The sequence below is a fragment of the Morone saxatilis genome, unplaced genomic scaffold (assembly GCF_004916995.1).
Source record: "Morone saxatilis isolate NCDOM2014 unplaced genomic scaffold, NCSU_SB_2.0 Contig14, whole genome shotgun sequence".
In the NCBI taxonomy this organism is placed as follows: Eukaryota; Metazoa; Chordata; class Actinopteri; family Moronidae; genus Morone; species Morone saxatilis.
In genome coordinates this window covers 7,065,622-7,071,042 of record NW_023339696.1, presented here as the reverse complement: position 1 = coordinate 7,071,042, position 5,421 = coordinate 7,065,622, and the positions used below count along the sequence as shown (strand labels likewise).

The 5,421-nt window shown below is 42.2% G+C and overlaps 1 protein-coding gene across 1 annotated transcript in view; it reads right to left on the bottom strand.

Moving 5' to 3' along the window:
* Positions 1-5,421, bottom strand: part of llgl1 (LLGL scribble cell polarity complex component 1) — a gene marked incomplete at its 5' end in the record, with an annotated part of 28,999 nt that overhangs the window by 19,942 nt on the left and 3,636 nt on the right.

Genomic DNA, 5,421 nt, shown 5'->3' with positions numbered 1-5,421 from the left:
TCCCCTCACTGTCCCATTCGCTCCACCACACACTCCCTCTGACATGGCCAACAATCATCCATTTGAGACAACATTGACTTGTCAAATCAGCAACAAAACACTACAACTGAGTACAAAATTATCTAGAACATTCACACCCCTAGGATGAATCATTTTCCTCTTGCGCCAGCCATGAGTGCACATTTGGGATTTTAAAGTGAAATATTTATCTTCTTACTATTGATGTTCATTTTTGGCAACATATTACATTTTTAAAAGCTACAGCTTGCAACGTAACCAAAGATAGCACTACCATGACTACTCTTTTTTCTTTATAAATTCTGTCACTTTTTCACACTCCACCCATCCCTACAGGGATTGTTTGTTTAAAACAACTTTGATTTGTCCTGTGAATGTTTCTTCCTTTTTCGTTCCTACAACTCTGTTCCTTCTCAGTGAGACCACAGGCCCCTGCAACTGTTGCCGACTGGATGAGCATCATGTGTAGAAGTGTGAGTGTGAGTCGTGTGTGTGAGAGTGGTGTGTGGTGTGTGTGTGTGTGTGTGTGTGTGTGTTGTGTTGATGTTGTGTGTGTGTGTGTGTGTGTCCATTAGTCTGTAATTGTGTACGGGTGTGGGGGCTCAGGAGGACCGGCACGGACCAAAGACAGGAAAAGAGGAGGGTGAGGAGGTTGAGTGAGACAGAGAGAACAGAAGGGGGTGGGGGGGGTTTAAAGGGTCCTGCCATTCTTCAGGAATATCAATGAGTAACAAGTTATAGTCAGTGGACTGAGGGACAAAAACAGACAGAGAGACGATGTTAGAAGACACATGATAAAAAGGAGTGAGAAAAAGGAGAAGATGAGAGTAGGTGTGAGAGGAAAAGGTGCTATATGAGAGAAAGTGAAGACAGAGTAGGCAGTGTGTGGGTGAGAAGAAGGAGGCGATGGGTGGGAGGAATGTTAAAAGGTGAATCAGAGTCGGCATCTTTAACTCAATTTATCGAATACCAACGACAAAAAGCGAACACAACATAACATGTTGTAGTATTTTCTCTAAATTAGTCTCCAACACAAACCACAGTCTGTGCAGCTAACCATGAAAACAAATTAATCTGACTTGGTACAAATAAAAAGCTGGCAATAAAAAGGGCAGGAAAATGTGTAGCTGTGTGACAATGAAAGGAAATTGTGTGGCACAAACCAGCACATGGGGAATTTACTGTTTTCACCACAAAGTACGAAGAATTTGTTGACTTTGAGGATGGATAAACAATTCAGGATTCCTTCACATTAAGTTAAAGCAGCTGTCAGGAGTCAGATTATCAGGACACAATGTGCAGGAGAGGAATGAAAAGACGGATTTTAACATTATAACAATGTGAAATTGCAAAAACGGATGATTCACTGCGTCAAAAGCGCAGATTTCCCGTATACTACATCATCCCGCTATCCTGTGACATCAGCAAACAGTGCTGGTCAGCTGCCGCCAGAATATGAAGACATACCAGTAACAACTTAAGAGAAACAGATGAATCAGTGTGGTGTGTGACCAACAGGATGTCAAACAGACAGAGGGAGAGCTAACAACTGAAGCACAAACACACAGATCAAAGTTGTGCTCTGTTTGCATGCGTGTGTGTGTGTGTGTGTTTGCGTGTGTGTAAATATTAGCTCGTCCTGTGGTTGTTTGATTGTCGATATTGAAGCTTCATGGCCACAAAGTTTCAGAGTGATTCAGCACGTACTGGATTGACCAGATGAAGTCGCAGCCCACAGTTTCATTCTTAGCGTGGGGGTTACTAACAGGTACTGTAATACTGCACACTGTATTTTCTGAGCTTTTTACCCATAAGTGATGCATTTCTACCAACAAACTCTGGTGTCTGACGTGCTGAGCTGCAGACTTTTAATACCCTTCAGTCTGCAAGCACTTCTCATCCCCGGCAACTGCGCTGGTTGTCTTGGAAACCAATTCAAAAGCTTCCTTTATTAAGACTAGACTCAGCAACAAAGCACTTACTCACCCAATATGCGCACACGGGGAGAGGGTTAACCCAGGGCAGCCCAACATGCATTCTTCGACAGGAGACAGACTCCCAAAGAATCGGCCCACCACCCCCACACATGATCTCTCTCGACATACACACATACACAAAAAACTCCACACCACATTGTCCCCTTCCCTCTGCTGAGCCCCAGTCTGTGGTCGATTGCAGAAACTCTCAGGGCGTAATATGACTCTGCCTTTATAAACACGCGGAGAGCGAGGGAAGGAGAAAAAGGAAAGAACAAGTGAGAAACTCAAGCAAGAGGCAGAAAGAGAGCACATGTGAACAAGGAGAGGAGGAGAAATTGTGCCAGCACGGAGAACAGAAGCTCAAACAATAACAAAAAAAATCAATTTTTTACTCAATCTCTGTAACTGAGTCAACAAACTTGTCTACTTGACCAAACTTTTTCCCTCAGTTTTTTGTCTTTACTCTTGAACTGCTCAGGCGTCAGAATCAAACCACACATTTGGCAATGCAGGTTGGAAGTGTGTGTATGTGTGTGTGTATATATATATGACAGTACTAGCAGGTATGCTGGCAAGCTTGTCCGGGTCAAACCCAAGTCAGTGAGTCTGTGAGATTATCAGGGAATGTGGACACAATGAAAAATGAAAACGAAAATGAGGTAAAGTTTGTTATTGTCTATCGCTCACTGCAACCCTGACATTACGGCTGAAAAGATTAGTCGATTAATCGATTAGCAGATCAACACAAAATCTGGAAGTATTTTAATAATCGATTAATCGTTTCAGTCATTTTACAGGAATCTTTCCAGCAAAAATTTTAAAAAAAAATATGTGGTTCCAGTTCGAATGTGAGGATTTTCTGCTTGTTTTATATTATTGCAACCTGAATATGTTTGGATTTTTGACTGTTGGTCAGAGAAGACAAGCAGTTTGAAGACATAACCTTGGGCTCTGAGAAACTGCATTGGGCATTTTTTTCATTCTTGACATTTTATAGATTATTATAATAAATCGATTAAACAAAAAATGTAATGGCAGACCAATCAATAATGATAATCAATCATTAGTTGTAAATCAGAGAGCGCCCATAAACTAAACTAAACTGAACAACACAAACCAGATGGAACGTTTGTGTTGTTTTAAAGATGGTTTACGCTCCAATTTTGCTTGCTGTGAAAAACAGCTAAAACATGATCTACTGCAGTGGTTCCTGACCTTGTTGGTCTCTGACCTCCTGGAAAACCAAGCCATGTCTACTCTACTTCCTCAGGTTGCCAGAGTTATGAGAAGTTGATTTTACCTTTTCAACTGAATGATTTTAGGCCTAAATCAATGAAAATTATCCAGTATTTTACAAGGAAATCACTTAATTAAAGCCCCCGGTCGGGAAACAATAATCTAATTCAATGAATGTGTGAAACATAATATTGCATTTTTTTATATTCCTGCAAAGCGACTCTTTAGTTAACTTTCCACATATTCTCTGAGGGTATACATGCTGACTTTCCACAAAATTCCAACAGCAGCTGGGACCTTGTTAAAAAGCAGGATGATTAGTCTGAGCTTCACGGTATCAGTCATTTTGTTAGAGTACGTATAGCCGTGTAGCAGAGTTATTTTGCCTCCCTCGTTCATCTCCTTTACACTCCCTTGTCTTCACTGCCTCTGTTTATCTCCATCTCTCCCCTCCTCCATTTCTCCCTCCATTCATCTCCCTCTGGGGTGCAAGTGCCTGGCACCACCAGTCTCTCTCTCTCTCCCTGTCTCTCTCCCTCGGAAAGCTGCATCTCAAAGAGTCGATTCTCCAGTCGAATGCATCTGCACACAACCACAGCCAGCCTGCCTTCGATAAATGTGCACACACGCGCTGATTAAATAACCATAAACAGTCGCTATGAACATACATTCTCATTCAAACGCTGGCATGTTTGTGTTGATAAATCCTGTTACTTGCTCTCCGCTGCAGCTCGTGAAACATGCGAGACAAACCCGAAACATGAGGCAAACACGCGAAACAAAACACCCTTAACATACACTTCAAAACATCCAAGCTCTTCTAAGGATGATGGTGCTTGACTGGTAAACAAGACGAAAACACCCTACAACAACGAAGCAGCAGACTGATGTAATCCTGCTATTAACTACAGGACGGCCACGGTAATGACAGAGTTGGCGGGCGTAGAGGGATGAGCGAGTTCAATAACATGTCACAGAGTTGTGTCATGCGGACGCTGCATGAGCCGTCAAGCTGCTGGAATCTTTGACACAACTGAAGCTCTAAGCTAAATTATTTTTTTCCGCAAAGCATCTCACGGGCCAAAACCAATACTCATTTCTAGTACAGCTTTACTCAATGTTCCAGTTTATTCTGTGTTGCTCAAACACACACAGTATTGCACTACCGCTGGCAAAGGGGTTGGGGGTTAGATTCCCACTGACCGCAAGCTCAAAAATGCATTTATGGTATTCTGGGCCTTCCAAGAATAAAAGCCATCTGCCTAATAGCGTATGTAATGATGTTGTTGATGTTTTGTTTTTCAGTCTTGGTCTCAGTTTCACAGCTCCGGCCAACAGTCCTATCGGTTATGATAATATTTTACCCAGCAAGTTAATTGCAGTGATCTGGTAGTGGTGAGAGCATTACAACTGAGAGCGGTAGGGCAGGAGCACAAGTGGTCAGATGACGCATGCAGGTGGTAAACAAACCCCCCACTTTGCACAGATTATCTAGACCACTCGAGCAGAAATTACACTCAAGGTCAGTGCACCTGAAAAGACAATTACACAGAGAAACCGTGTGCTCACTACTTCAGTTAGTACCGTAAACCTTTGTCTTTGAATTAAGGTAGAATTGAGGGGTTTGGTTGCCACCTGTCTGGTCACTCATGCTGCTTCCTGTACCAGACTCCTGTCTAGAAATGACCCCAAATACCAGACATTTAGTTGCTGTGAGAAAAATGTTACTATAACCCAAAAGAACAAAAGCCACGACTTTGAAAATAAAGCCCAGACTGTAAAAAAATGATGAAACTTTCCTCTAATGTTGTCAATTCAGACAGGAATAACAGACCAGTCTCCTTCAGTTCAGTGGTGCAGATGGTGCAACTTCCCACAGAGACAGACAGTACACACAGCAATGCACTGCTCTGCTCGAGTGATGTTATATAAACAGCTCTGCTGCAGATACATCTGATCAGTATTTCCTCAACATTCGTAAAGCACTGTGAGAAATCATGAGAGCAAAAAACAGAAAAGCACTGCGAGGTATAAAGACAATAACTTATAGCTCAATTAGCCTCAAACAGCTTAAAAATTGTATGGATGCTAGTGCTGGGCGGTATGACCAAATATGTGTATCACGGCATTTTTTAAGATTCTAGCAGCTTCACAGTATTTTTTTGTCGTTGTTGTTGCATGATAGAGG